General features: G+C 43.6%; 1 protein-coding gene and 1 long non-coding RNA gene across 9 annotated transcripts in view; one reads left to right on the top strand and one right to left on the bottom strand.

Annotated features, from left to right (window-relative positions):
* Positions 1–9066, bottom strand: part of ZFHX4 (zinc finger homeobox 4) — a 179221-nt gene extending 170155 nt beyond the window's left edge. For 4 of the 8 annotated variants that reach the window (XM_028736664.2, XM_028736663.2, XM_028736661.2 and 1 more), the window contains exon 1: positions 8653–9065. The gene's annotated coding sequence lies outside the window, so the exon portion shown is untranslated. Of the gene's footprint in view, positions 1–2395; positions 2559–6411; positions 6974–8652 lie in introns of those variants that run through there. The other 4 variants (XM_028736662.2, XM_028736654.2, XM_028736659.2 and 1 more) reach the window with 4 other exon arrangements.
* LOC114600492 (uncharacterized) overlaps positions 7002–18080 on the top strand; it is a 34658-nt gene continuing 23579 nt past the window's right edge. Inside the window, exon 1 of the long non-coding RNA XR_003707566.2 lies at positions 7002–7226. This is a non-coding gene — a long non-coding RNA (uncharacterized LOC114600492). The remainder of the gene's footprint in view (positions 7227–18080) is intronic.

Here is an 18080-nt window from a genome sequence, read left to right on the forward strand (position 1 = left end):
GTATTATTATTATTATTATTATTATTATTATTATTATTAACCTTCCTTTATCCAAATATCACAAGCGGTTTCCACAATAACCCCCCCCCCTGTCTATCCCTGCCTTTGGCCCCACCTGCTGCTGGTATGTGGCCCACAACAGATTATCTATGCCATGATGTGGCCCTCAACAGAAAAATGTCCCCCTGCTATAGGGACTAATATTGCCCACTCAGTTCAGCTATGAATATGTTATGCCTGCATGTAAAAAAAATAATAATGTTCAGGCAGGTTTTAATCAGTTCGCAGAACTAGAAAAAACATTACAAACAAATTACATTACAAATATTTTTAAAGCTGAAAGCTCATTAAAAGGGATGTGCGCATTAAATGTGTCTTAAAATGGTAAACATTTTGCTCATAAAACTCAGCTCAACCATTCTTCCAACATAATTCCTCTTTCTTCATATTTTTTTTAAAATTATCTCCCTCTAGACAACTCTAGCATTCCAAACTTTTATGAGTGCAAACTTATTAAAGCAAAAAGAACAAAAAAGACTTAAGAGAACACTGGAATAACAAAATAATAAAATGTGCCTTTTACAGAAGACTGTAATACATCCATATTAATTGGCATATCCTAAACTTCTTTATATAGTCACAAGAAGTAGACATTTTTCTTCTATAAGGATGGCAAGACTTAGATCTATGAAGACTATTGAACCTGACCATTTCAATTTCCCCTTAATTATTATAGTAGTAAGATTTCAAAGCTAGCCATACAAACAAACAAGAAGATGACCTCAGTTATACTCGGTGTGGTTTGCTTCTCAGCAAAAAAAGATTTAAAATCTACTTACTTAGGAACACATTCTACTTTTCACAATAGAAGTTACACTTAACAGACATGTGCTGAACAGTTTGTATTTCACTCTCTATATTCTCATGCAACAAAATAATTTCCATGTACTGTACTCAGAAATAAGTTTCAGGCTGAGTTCAGTGGGGTTATAAATGTACATGCATTCCTACTGACCAGCCTGGATTTCTGCATCCTCAGTAAGAATGCAGATGTCCCATCCCATAAACTACCATGAACCATGTGTTAGCTAGCAATGGTTGGGAAACAACCAGTTAGAACATAATTTGCTTGCTTAACAATATAAATTAATGTGTTTTAATTAACACATTTCCCCAAAGTTCTCAGAAAGCATCTTTTACTTTGAAGGTACATCAGTTTTCTTATTATTTTAAACTATGTTTCAAAGATCCAGAAACATTAGCAATAAACGTTTACAAAGTTATAAATAATTTTCCTGACATGAAAGCTTTATGAGTCATCTTAGATCAATCCTCTTCTGACAATAGTTCCATACTAAGCTGTCAACTTTCTGTTATTTACAAATATTTACTTACTTTGTAAATGTGCGATAGTCCACCAAACTAGTTACATATATTGGTTGTATCCAAGTCATACTCAGAGTAGATCCTTTGAAATCAATAGACTTCAGCCATGTCCATTGATTTAAATGGATCTACTTTAGTATGACTTACTTGGATACAACCTATAGTCCTCAAATTGCACACGTGCGCGCGCGCGCACACACACACACACACACACACACACACGTTCCTTGAACAAACACATAAGGCAAGTTGCTATATGGTGCATTCAAAAGTATTTTTCTCTGATGACTTCAACTACAATTACAGGGATATGAAAAAGATACTATTTTACATGCAAGCCAATAAATAACCATTTTTTCCACGCTACATCTGATTTACATATGTGCCATGGAACTAATTTTTAATTTGTAAAAGTGCATCAACACATAGAATACGTTAACTGTCCCGGTTACTGTTGAGAGCACATAATTAGAAGCACAGATCACATTGTCAACAGCTAACCAATTACAGTCATAGCTTTAGGCCTCCTCCTGGTCCCATTTAAGTCAATAGATATTTTATCACTGACTTTGCTAGGAGTAGGGACTGGGTCCTTAGTGACATGACTTACGACCCTACTGTAAACATATCAAAAACTGAGCACTAAAGCACACTAAGAATCAACCTCATTACAGCCTAATTTCTATCTAAAGTATTTTTTATCTATCGACAGGATCAAACTGATGCAATTCCTATTTTGTATCCTCAAAATGGTTACTAACCACTTAATACATAGTTCAAACACAGTCAAAAAAATTTAAGAGACAATTAAAACATTTATTAACTTAAAAACTATGCCTACATATAACAGCTTCAATAAACTTAGCTTATTGCTATTGTTTGATGTACACATTCCTCTGATTTAAAAATATATTTTTTCACCTTTGCCCCTCCCCAGAAGCAAAGCCCTGAGAAGACTCGATACTCAATAGTCAATATTTGATTAGTCTGTAATGTTGCTACTACTTACAAACCTGTGTCTATCATCTTCTAGCAGCACCATTATCATACATATTCATCAGCATGATGATGGAAATTCAAGGCATCTTATAAAGTTGCTGAAATCTGAGCTTCTGCTTGTTTTCTCAAGTCTTGGACAAACATAACTTTAGGGAGAGCTGAGCAGAGGCATAAAGAAAGAGAAGCTTGCATTTTCATCTTCCTTTCATCTTAGTCATTCAGTCAACCATTCAGTGCCCTATTCAGCAGAGCTTTTCATTATGCAAAAAAATGCTAATCCTTTCCGATGCTTTCACACTTGTATAAACCCCCATTCCTTCCACTGGAAAGCAATTATATCAGTTTACCTTTCTGTCAAAAACAGGATTAATATTCCAAAACCCGAATCTCCTTTGTTTTTCTATCTTTTGCTTTAGGAAACTAGAGATTATTAGAAGATGTTTTCCTTAGAGCAAGAATACAATATTTTAAATATGATTCTGTTAAGCCAAAGAAGAAAAGGGGAGGGGGGGACTTCAGTTGCTGCGGAAACTCCTTTCAGTGACAGAACTGACCTTCCCTTTGCAGAGGCCTGAATAGAATGAGCCTCACTCTGGTCTATTAATCAGAAACAAATTATGAAAGAATGTGGCTGGACTGGTTGACACTATCCTGTCTTGGGAGACTCAGTAACAGCCTAGTAACAATGTCCTCTTCATGGGTAATGAACAGCCGTGACAAATGGGGGCTGAGAAACTATTTATTTGCATATGCAAATTGTCACACAAAGGAAACATGTACAAACAAGTGTCATTGTAAGGTGGATTAGGCAAACAACGCTTTCTTTTTAGGACATTCTGCAGCCCAGAACATTAGTCAGCACAATTAAACCAGTCTCCATGGAGACTAATGAAATTTCACCATGGTATGAGTTAAATTAGATAGCTAGTTATGTGTTTCCACAATCCAACTTGAAATCCATTATTGTCTCAAAACAATGCAGCAATTGTGCCAGGCTGATCTTTGCCAGCTCAACAAGCTCCAAAGTTGACAATTTGCATATGTTAATATAATTAAGCACTAATTACATGAAACCTGTACATATTCACATGCACTTTCCCTGGGCACTTTTCAATTTGAACCTTGGCCAAGTCTTTAACCCTTTGAATTATTTCGGAATAGGGAAGCTCTGCCTTGTGGGTACAGCCCCAAGGCAGATGCAGGAAAAGCTCTTCATTTATAAATACAAAGCTTAACCTGGCTTCTCATATTTCCATCAACAGAGACAGAAAATATTTTCAAATATGCTGGGAGAGAAGGCTCTCTAAAGCCCCAGCATTGCTACATTTTAAAAAATGAAAGCACTCAAGATTAGGCTAAATAAAATGTTACAGATTCATTTATTGTCACTGTCATATGTTGAAAGTTCAAAAGGGGGGGGGGGGGAGCCCGGATTTGATGTCAGTGCTGTGACAGCAATAAAAAAGGAATGAGAAGAGGAGAAAAAGAGCAGCTAGGAACTAATGAGCTTTACATAAATATATGCTGAAGCAATTAAGCAGTGTTAATTACTATGACAGCAGTTAATTGAATATAATTAGATATTTTAAGCCACTGACTAATGCACAGTTAAGATTAATTTTATTGAGATTAATTGTAAATAAGAATAGATTAACTGTGTTTTGACAGGCAAGGAGAAGAGCAGGACTCAGCACAGACCCCCGAAATCATATATTATTTTAATGTCACACCTCAGAATCATCTCAATAAACACGACTTTTCAAACCCAGACAGGAATCTTGAAGAAAAACAAACAGCTTGCAAAGATTAAAGAGCCTTTTGTCCTTTTTTCATGTACATTTCTTTTAGCAGACTAAATTAAGCGAGTCTAGTGTATGTTTTTAGGAAGGAACATTTCACACTGAATGGAAAAAATGTTCTATCACATACGAAATCAATGCAGCTGTGCGGAACTTGGTCCAGATGGTCTAAGCCTATAAAACAGCATCAAAATGATAGACAGTAGGGCCTTCCCAATATGCGATAAAGTCACAACCTTGTATGTGACCTAAATTTTCTGCCATGTATGGTTTCCTCCTTGATCGCTTTCCATTTTTAACTAATCATGAATATTCAAAAGACCACTCAATAAAAACTACCAATGCACATCCACTTTAAAAGACTAACATCTCAGTAAAAGATCCCTTTTCTTAATTAATTCAATGCAACTAACATCACTCAGCCTCCATAGCAGACTTTTAATATCACTTATGTTAACTAGCTTAACATGCTTATTTTTAGATATTCTTCAAAGAAGACCTAAATAATACTCACTGCAAAATAATCCAAGCATGCTGGTGGTGGTGGGGAAAATGCATAAAAATGCTAACAAATCACTAACAAGAGAAAGAAGCCTCAACTGATTTCAAAATAAATCAATAAGTGATTAACACAATATTTTTAAAGCAGCACAATGTATATATCATATATATGCATATATTCAATACCTTTTTATCTCTAAATTGAAAAGGGTTTTACAGTATTGCGCATGCCCCTACATTGACTATGAACTTCTTTGCAAAGCCTTTCGTCTTTTAGAGCGAAAATCCAAAAATGGTCTGTGAAACAAGGCTACAACAAGCCATTCTGCAGTGAAAGATTTTAAATCATCCAGCCTCTTCTAATAGACTTGAGACTTATTGAGGTAGAAACCATAAAAAATGAAGAAGGGAAATTTAATCCCTGAAATATTGATTTGCACATTAATATCATATAGGCAGAGGGCAATTTGGCTTCATGGAAATGACACATTGTCGACCCTTGGTGAAGTCAGAGCCAATCTAACTGCTGAACATGTCTGAATCTCAAGAGTTATTAAGGGCTTCCCTTCTTGCCTATATGACTTTTCTCCAGCCTACCAATGCAATCTTAAATGTATTATCTTTAAGAAATAATTGTAAAACCTCAGGGGTTTTCCAGTTAATGGAAGGAAGGCTAAACCACATCAGATTCTGAAATGCAACATTAAACCCTTGCAATCAACAAAACCACCTCAATTCTCATCTATCCAGTGCAGGATCTAATACTGTTATTAGAGATAATCAAATTCCATTGTGTAAATTTAGGCTCATAGTCAGAATAGAAGCAGTAAATTCTGCAATATTAAACAGTGATTCTCTCAATAGTTCTTTACATGGTCTCTGCTGGTGAACAATAAAATCTTTATATAAACACAACCTTATGTCTATTGTGAAAGATACAAGGGATGTATTCCCTACAAGCTTGCATTTAAGGTAGTCTCACTCCTAATCCTACCAGCAGGTACTACCACCACTGCTATTGTGACTTATACAGATGGTTTACTTGACCTTTCTTTGTTCTTTGAGTAGATTTCACTTCTGTAGATTTATAAGTATTCTATTTAATTGGCCCTATATGTTAATTGCCGTTAGAAGGAAAACAACTAAATACATGTTTACTTTGCAGAAACCCTTCAAAGCCCAAGGCAATGCCTATAGATGATGCTACAGCCACAGCATGTAGGTCCTACAGTATGAATATTCAGCCAGGCTCACTGAATAATCCAAGTGAGTCCCAGCTCTCAAGCCAGGTGCAAGAGGTTAAAAACAGCTGGCTAGCCATCTTTTATTCTGGTGTGCCTTCCTGCAGCCTGAAACAGCCTGATATAGATATACAGATAAACAGATATAGATATTTGCTGTTGTTGCAAGGATTGCTTTTTATTACAGTATTACAGCTACTGCAATTGTATTCTATTTTTTTTCTAGAATCCCATAGCACAGAAGAGAAAGAAATTCCTTCAAAGTAGCGTTGAATAGAAAATGGAACAATCATATTTTTTTAAAAAATATTTTTTTTCTTTTCTTCTCCAACCCTCCAGTCCTGTTTATTTTAAGTCTTTTCCATTGCCCCCTTTCCTATCTAGCCTTTAAAAAGCAAAGTCCCTTCTCACTTGCCTTGTTCTGTCAGTTTTGTCAGTAAATAGAAAGTAAAACAAGGGTTGATGGCACTGAGAGTGTTACATACCCAGACTGTGTTTTTGCATTGCTCTCAATGGAAGCGATCGATGCCCATGTCACAGTGGTGTCCCAATCGCAGCCAAGTCTCTGCCTCAATCTAACCAACAACAGGCAGGGCTTCCAAGGCTGCTGCTCACTACCTCTTCCTTCCATCCATCCACTGAGACATCCACCAAACTCTCAAAGAGAGAATAAACTACAATCTGCTCTTCAACCACCGCTCCTAAGGATCGAGTCACTGGAAATCCTTCCAAAGGGGAATCACAATTTCAAATATAAATATAGGAGATATTTATCCACCTTCAACATCATCAACCCTCTCCTCTTTTTTTTTTTTCTCCTCTCTCTCTCCCTCTCCTTTGCCAGCTACCTGATCCTTGATTAAAAATGGAACAGGGTTAATAATAATATGAAAAAGGCGATCGGAATGGAGGAGAGGAAATGCAACTGTCAGATAGAGGGATAGTCAGACTTCCTGGGTGACCCTGGCGGGGTCTGGCTCAATGTAAATCCACCATCTTCAGCCTGGCAAGTTGTCTTTGGGTTGAGAGGCTTTTTTTGTGGTGGGGAGGGCGGGAACGGGGGGGGGGGGTTATGTTTGCGATGTATGTCTTGGTACCTAAGGTGGAAGAAGAAGAGGAGGAGGAGGAGGAGGACAGGAGGAGGAGGAGGAGGAGGGTGTGCGTTATTGAAGGGGAGCGAAAAAGCCTCCTCGGGACGGCGCGGAGGCTGAACCCGGCTCGCGGAGCCTCCTCTCTCGGCTGGGCCCAGTGCCCCGAGCAGCCGGTGAGATCGAGACCCCCCTCCCCCTCCGGCTAGCAGGTAACAAAAGAAAGACATCAGCGTGCGCTCGGGGGGCGAGGGGCAGGGGGCTGGCGGGCGGGCAGGGCAGGGCAGAGGGGCCACAAGCCGCCAGCCGCCAGCGGTGGGGCAAAGTTTCCCGATCCCCATGTTTACAGGCGATGGTCAGGTTGCAAAGGCAGGGAGGGGAAGCCGAGGCGCGCCTGCCATTGAGCCGCGGCGCAAGGAGGAGAGATGCACTCGAGGCGAGCCAGACCCGGAGCCGCTGCGGGAGAGGGCGAGGGGCGGACTGGGCTCACACACCGCATTGGGCCGGGTGGGGTGGGGTTGGGGGGGTGGAGAAAAGAAGCGATGGTTTATTTATACATTTTAAAAAGGAAGGGAAAAATTGGCCAGGGTCCGATTCCAACAACGCCGGAGCCCCAACTAAAGGAGGGAGAGAGCGCAGAGGAGGGGAAGGGAAGGAGGAAGCCCGCGGCTGCCTTTTCACAAAGGAAAGCGGCGGCCGAAGCTGCCCCAGCCCCAGCAGGCAGCGGCGAGCGGAGCTCCTCCGGCGAGCCAGCTCCGCAGCCGGGTGTGGGCAGGCGGGGCGCAGCGCAGCGCGCTGGGGACGGGCAGCCCGGGGAAGCGAGCGGCGGTGCGCTCCTCTAACGGGCTCCTCGCCGCGCTGCCTGCCGAGGCACTCGCCCAGCCCGGCTGCCGCAAAGCACAGCACCCCGCATCTCCGGCGCGTACACACACACACACACCCAAACACACGCGGAGGACGGAGGGGCCCCTCGGAGCCCAGCGCCGCTCGCACACCCCGCGCATCGAAAGCCAAAGGCGCGTCTCTGACCCCAAAGGCACCCCAAACTTTCCCCAGAGGCACCGCGCTCCGGAATCCGGGGTTAAAGGGGGTCGGAGGGGGAGAAGGGAACAGGGAGGCAAGTACTTTTGACAGCCGTGTCGTGGTTCCAAATAAGACCATTGCCCAGCTCATTAAAAGAAAGAAAGGAAAAAAGAGACACCACCGAAAAGATTCTCTTCCGCCAAAACGTCTAAGGTCCTTCACTTAATCCGAAAGTTACAGCGTGAAAAGGGGGGAAAAAACAGCCCCGGACACCCCCGCCCGAGCCCCATCCACCCTCCCGGAATTTAAAAGAAAGGGAGAAAGAAGGAACCCCTCCTCCCGTAAAGCGGTACCTAAAAATGGGGAAAGAGGTAAAAAAGGGGGGCGAGAAAGGGAGAGATAGAGAGGATCTGGGGATGGGAGTGTGTGTATGTGTGTGAGAGAGAGAGCGAGAGAGTGAGAGAGGGAGAGGGAGAGAGGGAGAGAAAGAGGCAGGCAGAGAGGGAGAGCGAGAGCGAAATATCAAAGATTGTGCAAGATCAGCCTGGAAAGATAATCGATACTCGACCTAAATTTAACACAAACTACTCAATAAAAGTTAAAGAAAAAACTTACTTTCCATTTCCCCTCGCAGTTCTTACTGGATCTTCGCCTCTCTGTTTTGTTTTGCTTTATTTACTTAACAGCTGATCACATCCAAGTAAACGACAGAAGGTTCATTAAAAAATAAAAAAAAATAATCCTCCAACTTTATTGGGTGGAAATAAAAATGATTGAGCAAGAAGTGGGGGGCATGGAGCGGTCCTTTGGGGTCCGGGAGTTGTTAAAGCATGTGGCGACCGCGGTCTCGCTGTTTGGTTGTGAAGGGGTTGGGAAAAGGAGGAAAGGAAATGAAAATCCGATATGTCTTTATTCTGCTAATTATTATCGTTTTAGCCCTGTTTAAAAAAATGGCTGATTAAGTTGAGTGCGCATGTCTTTGTGTGTCTATTCCCGATATGCACTCTGGGAATGAGAGGGGGGGGGGGAGAGAAAGAGAGAAGAGAGCGAGCGAGCGAGCGAGAGAGAGAGAGAGGTGTAATTAGTGAGGTGATCAACATTCTCCAGACTGCAAATGACGCGCAGCCCGGACTTACTGCCGCTGCTGCTGGGGGCTCGTAGGGGCTGCGGGAGCCACACCACTGGCCCTAAAGCAGAGCGGGCAGCAGGGAAGCAGCTCGTGGACACAAACACAAGTCTGCAAACTTCATTAGTAACACAGACACACACAGAGACACACAAAGTAGATGGCTGGGGAAAATTAAAGAGAGAGAGAAGAGGCAGAGGGGAAGGAAAGAAGATTTGCTGTTCATAACTGCTCAGGAATGTGAAAAGATATGGGTGCAAATTAATTATTCCTCCCACCAGGGAAGTTCTTTCTTTCTCTCTCTCTCTTCTCTCTCCCCCCCTTCCTTTTTTTTTTTTAAAGGAAGAAAATATGCCTGGGATAATGAATGTGGAATGCGCCTCTGTATGGAAAGAGAGTGAGTCTGAGATCGGAAATTTCTGCTCTTATAGCCATAGAGAATCATTTACATATTATTGAGGATTTATTTGCACACACATATTGTGCATACGGTGACATTATATATCTCTGCATCTGTAGCTCATGTATACACATATGACATATGCATTATTGCATATACACATGGCAGTTTAATCTCCCTGGTGTAACTGGTCCAACAACTCAACAAAAGTAAGTTTATAATAACAAACAGGATTTTTTTTTAGTGTAATAGCAGTAGTAAATAGGTTTTTAAAAAACAAATGCTACTCCAGCAGAACTACCTGCCTTTTCCCTATGGAAGCAAAAAAGACAGAGGGTCTATATTTCTCCTTAGGTTTACCAGAGATACTGCTTTATATGAAAAGGAAGAGTTGTATTGGTCTATAGACAATAATCCACCGACACCATTATAAATAGAAATCTCCTAGAAATCTTCTCTTGCAAGGGACGGAAAGCAATCGCTTCTCATTTGAAAATCTAATTATCTTAACCTAATACTACAGATGTGATGTGAATATGAGTGACACTTTCATTAAAATATAATTAACTAAAAGTAGGAATCCAGGTACTTTTAAATACCCCCTAGTGAAGATTAAAAATCATGTCTATTAAAAGAGCATCCAAACACACCGCAGGGACACCTACTCCCCCTCCCCCAACATTATAGAAATGGAAAGGCCAGAAAAGATCAGTAACTAAGACTTAAATATAAAGGATATTTACAATCCCAAAGACCCTGCGCAGGTGAACCATAACCTTCGTGCTGACGTGCCTTTGAAGTTCCTGATTCCTGGGATACACGTCAAAACCTTGTCTTAGGCCTTAAGCACTAAATACCAACAGAAAGGTTTAACACAATCCTCCATAAAAACAAGGTATAAATATGCATCTTTTAGGGGCCTTAAACTGTCCGATCTAGAGAAACATTTGGCAAATCCTGGAGCTAATACTAAGAGGGAAATATCCACCTGATGATGAATGAAGGGCCTGCCAGGAAAGACACTGTATAGGCCAGAGATAGGGAGACGCGGTAAGAAAAACAGATGTTTTAAGGTCATGGTGAAGGTCCCTTAGACTTGAGAGGAGGGGAAAATGCCCACATGGAAGTCCAGTTCTCCGTGGGTAACCAAAACATAGTGAAACTTCGTAGAAACTGAGTGGAAAGTAACCACAGCCAGCAAATTTCAAGATCTGAGCCCAATGATTAATGTCAAAGACAGTGCGTAGAAGGCTTTTGGAGAGTAACTTGTTTTCGCTCGAGAGTTATACCTACTCATCAATGAAATAAAAAGGAAACAGTACTTGGGCATGTTTTGTATCAGAAAGCTGAGTTTCAAAAGAAAGGGTAGTCTGTATCGTTGTTTGCAGAGAGGGACCAGCGATGTTAACAATGACTAAAATGAAATTTCCCAACCCCGTTCAGTAAGATCGGGGAACTTAGGACAGAAAGAGGTCTCTTTGGCTCTTATTGAAGCGGAAGGGGAGCCTAAGCTAGCAGAATGCATTGGCCATTCAAAGACATGTCTGAAGGATGGCAGTCCATTTCCTAGCCCTGGAGACAATTAAATCCAGTCTGATGAAGAAACACCTGAGCACAATGCCTCTCGTTCAGATTCAAGTGAAGAAACAGATACAGTTTACGTAGCAGGAGCATAAGGAAACGAAGAGCAAGGTGTTGCAAAAATCCTTGTTTTATATATTTCTACTGTTTTTGGGGGTTTTTTTTAATCAAGGCTGCTAGAAGCTCCGAAGGTCTGTTGACAACACAAGGCATTTTTGATGCACATTTTCTCCTCCCCTCCTTTCGTAGAATGATTGTAGTTTCTTTTTAACAGTGGCGGTTTCCAGCTAAAGGAACAAAGGGGGATGCGAGCAGGAATTGAGGAAGGATAGTCCACTTTCTCCAGGTTTCTTCCAGTACTGTTTATTCCTTCCTAACGTTTTTGTTTCGCCCACCCCTTCACCTCTGTTTCGGCTTTGTGTTCTCAGCCCCTAGTCCGTCCCCCCCCCCCTTTAAAATACTAGCTATCTGGATGGAAAAGGCACTCCGGGATGTTAACAGTTTAGAAGAAACCCGGGGATAGCCACGTAGCTAGGAAAAAAATCGAAGGAGGTTAATTCCGAGAGGCAGCAGCAGGTTGGATGGCGGCGGGGTGTGTGTGTATGTGTGTATGATAAGAGCGGAGCGCGGCTCTGGCAGGAGCACCCCGGGGGCTGGTGGGCTGGCTGGCTGTTTCAAGAGGGTTCCCCCAGAAGCTCGGCCAGAGCTGCAAGCTGCTTCCCCTTCCCTGACTGGCTCGTTCGTCCTCTTGCTCGCTCAGCTAATCGCCCCCCAGACCTATGCCTCACCTCTCCATCTCCTTCCCTCCCCACCCCCCCAACCCGGTCCCTCGAGCAGCCCTCTCAGGCATACTTATCCTCAGGGCAACCCACCCAGGCACTGGGGGGTTCCTTTCCTCAAGGGGTGCGGTGGGGTGGGAGAGAAAGAACTATCATTTTCCGAGAGACATAGATAAGAGAGATCGTGGTCACGATGCTCTCTGGATTCACACGCGGGGGGTGGGTAGTATGCCCCGTCTCAGATGCCAGCCCCAAGGAGTTGAAGAAGCAACTTCCTGGACGCGGGTTTCAGAGCCAGCTCCGGCCACTCTCCCGATCAGACAAAGACGGGGCCAAGGGCAGCTGACAAGACTTTTGCTCCCAGTCGCCTTGCCTTCGCCCCAACCGGCGCTGAGGACGCACCCGGGCCAGGAGGAGGATATACATAATTACAACCTCCCCTCTTTTTAATAACCCGACATAATTCCCTAATAAACGGCCCGCCTCCCCCTCCCCCCCCTCCAGCCCAAGGGAAAGAGGATCCGTGCCTTTTGAAAGCGCTCCCTAAGTCTATAGATGAGCTCAGTTTGAAACGAGGTATTACAAGATCTCCGTGTTAGAGACCCCTTTATCTGAGCTACAGACACTTTCAGATCCCGAGACCCCCCTCCTCCTCCTGCCTTTTTGTTGTCTCTCCTCCTCCCGGGGCTATTTGACAAAGGCAGTATGTTAACTAACATTTTTTTGTTTAACTCAGCAACTTCGTTTCAAAACACGCTTTAAAAAAAAACACAACAAAAAACCTGAGAGCAATCTTCGGGACCTTTTGGGGGGGAGGAGGGGAAGTTGACACGAGGGGCGAAACCGCAAGGATTGTCAGTCTAAGAAAGAAAGAAAAACGCCCCCGAACTCTGCAGATTCTTTAGTCAGATTAGGGGAAATGACAGCTCTCTTTTTTGCTTTGTTTTCTTTTTTTGGGGGAAAAAACAACAGCACCCAACATCAACACGTAACCATATACATTTAATATAACTGTCCATTTCCCAGCCCGTTCTACGACGGCAGTTATCTCTGTTACGCCACGACGCGAAGGGGGAAAGGGAGGGAGGTTGCGATCAGATCCGGCCAGGCCAAGCATCCCGACGAAATCGTGCCTGCCATCGGAGTCCCAGCCCCTGACTGGCCTTTTAGGGTGGTGATGGTGGTGGCTTGAGCTGCGCAAAAAGGGGGGAAAAGGAGATCCAACCCCCCACCCCGTCCCCGACGCTACCAGAAATCAAAGCTGCTCTCGCTAGCATTTCCTCCTTCTCCTCGGGAGCCCTTAGACAACAAACAGCTCTCTGCTCAGCTGCTTTCTGGAGCAGGTCGCGGGCTTTAAATACCCTGAACCTCAGCTTCTTGGCTTTGGACGGGAAAGGGAAACGCGGGCGCACACACGCGCGTGCACACAGACACACACAAACACACACCCCCTCGCCCAGACACACGCACTGGGAAAGGTGGGTGAAGGAGCCGGGCGCCCTCTGGGCTTTTAGAGGTCAGAGCTTTGACACTGCTTTGACCTCCCTTTCCCCTGGCGGCAACCGCCCTCGTGTTTATCAACAAAAACAGCCCAGGAGGACCAGACCCAAACAATAGCAATGCGCCAACTTCACAGACACTTCGCGAGCTCTTATGCAAATCCTGGAGAACGACCCAACGCCTGGCCAAAGGACCCCTTCCCTTCCCCACGCCGCCACAAGCCTCTTCCCGGCACCGTGGCCAGAGCCAAGGGAAACGTTTTTGTCCTTCTCTTCGGCGGGGACGGGGGTGTGTGGAGAGGGGGGGGGGGTGGGAGAGAAAGAGGGAAAGAGGGAGAAGCGGGGAGGAAGCGAGACCCCAACTCCAGCGATCGGATCAGAAAAAGGACAAACAATAACAAAAGCCAATAAAATTACCCACCTTAGCGCACAGACAAGAAAGTAAGTTTATACCTAGATCCAACAGTTCACAGTGCCCATAAAACAGGGATCTTTCTGGTGTTAAAGACAATATGCTAAACTACCTCTGCGGCAAACGGTGATTATAAAATGCCCAGGAAAAAGTTGTTTTCGCCCAAGGAGCCAAGTTTTCAAAAGAAAACGTGTAGATTTTACAACTAAATAAAAGCCACCACCTCTGTGTTGTCCGTAAAAACTACACATAAATTAAAAGTACCGTTAAAAGAAAGCCTCCAGCAAGCAACATCTGATCCGACTTACCGAAAAAAGAGGATAATTTAAACCACATTTAATTATAAAAAGCAGTAAGCGAAAAGTAAATCAATCAATGCTTTCTCTCAAAAATGTTGTCCGCCAAGGTATAGAAATGACAATTCTTATAGTCCTGCATTAAAGGCTAACTGAAACTCTACTCTTCAGGAACTGATTATGGGAGGGGGGATGCAAAGCAAGGGGGAAAATGAGGGGGACACACACAAAAACAAGCCTCTAACGATTTTCAGTTTTTTGTTTAAAATTGATGACGATCAGAAAAGCCTGATGAAAAAGTTAAAGAAAATATACCTCAAGAGGAAAAAGCCCATCTCCTTTTCTTCTTTGTCTATCAGTCTCCAGTTAAAGCATATGGAAAATGTTTTCAAAATGCCTAGATTTGGCACATTGTCATTGCAAAGAGAGGAGCGCAGTGATGCTGTTATAGAAAATGGGAAATAAATTCAGGATTGGGTGCTGCCTCCTTCAATGCGGATTTATCTAAGTTTAATTTAATATTCTGCAATCACTGTATGATCGCATATAATTCACCAAGATTTTAAAGGGCTTTGCGTAAATACATGGACTATGGGCACCAAGTCATCTAACCAGATTAGTTCTTTTTCATTTGTGTTTTTTTCTCATTAGATGCACTTTAAACTGCAAGTGCAAATAATAAAAAGGATAGAATAATAGGGTTTGGGTAAGCAAGCGATTAGAAAAACCACTGGCTTTAGTAAAATCATTCAAAACATAAAATCAAAAAGCACAAAACGGCTGTTTGTAAAACACTAAACCTTTAATCGATTTATTGGCATCCTGATCGATTAGATAAACGGAAATCTATACCAAACATAAAGGCATTTAAAACATTTCCCTCTCATTTCTAAACAAAACTTTTCTTTTCGGCAGAAAAAAATCTTATCAAACGACTAACAGGAAATTCTTCAGATATCAAATTACGATAATAAAATTATTTCCACATGGAAAGGGATAATGACAATGATGATAGTAATTATAATAATGAATAATTCAACAGCCCTTTGACATATATAGAAAACCTGATTCAGAACAGCTCTTGAGAGGACCTAGTTTTAGGGGGAAAACATTTTATTAAGAGAAATTGACTTAAAAACTGACATTTTCAACTAGACTGACAATTTAGGGGAAACTGCTAAACTTATGCTAATTTCTCCCTCTATCAAAAGAAACCCTGACCAGTGTTCACAGAAAGCTTTGCCCTTTCAATCGAGTTACTATCTATTAGTAAAAATAAATATGTAAATATACCAGCCCCATCTGAATTACAGGAACAAATTTGTGCCTGCGTGGTAGACTGCAAGGAGGTGGTTAAGACTGAAAGGGGGGGGGGGCGCTTTCCCCCTTAATAATCCATTTATGTAGTCCATATCGCGCTTTCCAGATCTCAGGGAAAAAATTGCAAGCCATAATATATTTTACTATTTAGGTAAAAGAAAAAGAGGGGGGGGGGGGCTGCTGCAATCCGGGGCAATGCAGCAATCAGAGCTTGTGGCATTCTAGCTGCGTGAAGAGGAAGTGTTGCTGTAACGGGTATTATGTTTATTTGATAAAGAAAATCAATGAAAGTGGCTGTAAAGTAGTTAGTGAGGCGTGTGTTTGGGACTCGGGTTGAATAGTGACTCCAGCGGGCTGGTCGATCAGCTCTAAGAGCTCTGGAAATCTACCCTAACCCTCTGCCTGAGCTCTTCTCCCTCTCTCTCTCTCTCTCTCTCTCTCTCTCTCTCTCTCTCTCTTTCACACACTCGCACACTCGCTGCTGCACCTTCTCCAGTCCAGGGGACTCCTCTCTGTCAGTCTCCTCCCTCTATCTATCCCTCCCTCCTTCGGTCTCTCCCTTTCCAATTTCCCGATGGCATCACTATCATCCCTCTCCGCCCCCCCCCCCCCCCGTGCTGGGGTTGCAGCCTTCCTCTTACCCCACCGATTCCTTTCATTATCTTGCCTCCACCACCCCCACCGCATCCGCCCTCCCTTTCCTCTGACTTCTCAGCTAGGATGTTCAGAGAGACCCTCCCGGCTAAAGGGCTGCACGCCCCCCCCCTCCACCTCCAGGTTCTTGCTCTGCCCAGCCTTGGGGGTGGGTGGGGTGAATCCTGGAGGCTCGGCAGCGGCTTGTGTTGGCAGCCAGGGATTTATTTTTAAATGCCAGGGGTGACCAGCCTTTAGAAGTAATCACAGAGTACTTTTCTACATGTGCAGAGTGCCTCTGTCACCACGAAGAAAACACAGCAAGCCCCACGCCCTTCGGATCAGGGGGCAGAGTTTCTATGGCAGAAGGCACGGACTTTCAGGAACCTCTCATTTTAGAAACTAAACACACGGGCGCGCGCGCGCGCGCACCCCCTGCAACGAATAGCATCCCTGACGCCACTATCCTAAACATGATTTCCTTGAAAGTCAACTTCATCGCGTTCAATCGGATTCCTTTCCAAGAAAGCATGGCCAAGCCTTCCTTTCTTGAAGCCAACTGGGAATATAATCTTCCAACCTTTCTAACCAATCCAAACTACCAACGATCCACAAAATATTTAAGCCTATGCGCCAGCCAATTAAAGCAGCTCGTTCCCATGGGGACCGTCTAATCCCCCAATGTCACCGGTGTTTAAATCAATTTGTCGCCCAAGCCGGGCTATTTTTTACTTGGAAGCTAGTCCCACTGAGTTCCATGGGATTTCCTTCTGGCTGCATGTCGCAATGTATTGCAATATATTCTTTTTAAAGAATGTATCGGCCGTGAATGGAATCCCGTGGAGATCACTGAAGTTTGGCGCTTGCGATCCCAGCCAGTTTAGGATGAGGCTTTGGGAGCTGTAATTCTGCACTCACACACGGCTGCCAGTTTACTTCGGAGTAAATGTCCGGGCTGCAAGTGCCACTGAAAGCCGTTCGGTCTGCTGATAGGAGATGGATGGTTTGGGGCACAAATAGAGCCCTGGCGGTCGTCTGAGGTTCATTAGTTCCTTTCAGTATCTGTCCTTCGCGGGAGGGGAGAAGCGTTCAAAAACTTGCTTCCTCCCCACCTTATAGTCTTCTATGCTTTGAATATAGGATCCCCTCCTCAGATATATAATTCCTGTGCGTTTAAATCTGGTTAACCATTTTTTAAAAGAAATCTCCCTGTCTTTCAGCTCCCCCAAGACAGAGCCTGTAAAACTCGCGGTCTGTATAGTCGGTTTCCACACTTATGGTTTGGGTTAGGAACCCATTATCTAGGTTTCCTAATAATAATAATAATAATAATAATAATAATAATAATAATAATAATAATAATGGAAGGGGGAGGGCCTCTCGTATGGTCAGTTGTGACAACATGGCAGCTTCGGTTCGTAGCTTTTTTGTGAGGCTAGGCTTTCGTTACTTAACCCCCCTATTCCTTCTCTTCCTCGGGGGCTTATTTCTGCACACACACACACACACTCCGTGGCGTCCCCTTTGACAAAGGACAGGCCGCCTTCTCCCGCTTCAACTCCTGCTGCCATTTCCCGCTTTCGTCGCCCTCCCCGCCGCCATTGGCTGAACTGGGCAAGGGCCGAGAAACCCAGGTTATGGCAGCCCCGAAGCGAACCTATCAAAACTCGCGCCGAGGTGACGCGGCCAAGCGCACGAGGGCCTCAAAAAATGGCCGCCTCGCTACCCCTCAATGTTCGCTTTCCTCTGCTTTTCCTTTCCTTTAGAAGAAAAGAGGGAAAGCTGCAAAGAGATGGGGATAAGTAGCCAGAGTAGGCGACAGAGGCCTTGTGTGGTCCTTGCTGTGCCTTTCAGGGCTCAGTTCAACTTTTGGAGCCTTATGTATGGCTGACGACTAGGGTTTTTAAAAAATAAATAAATAAACGGCTTAGTGGTTTGTTTGTTTGTTTGTTTGTTTTGTTTTGTTTACCAAACAAGCAGTGTGTAATTTTTTGCTG

This window comes from Podarcis muralis, chromosome 8 (assembly GCF_964188315.1).
Source record: "Podarcis muralis chromosome 8, rPodMur119.hap1.1, whole genome shotgun sequence".
Classification (NCBI taxonomy): domain Eukaryota; kingdom Metazoa; phylum Chordata; class Lepidosauria; order Squamata; family Lacertidae; genus Podarcis; species Podarcis muralis.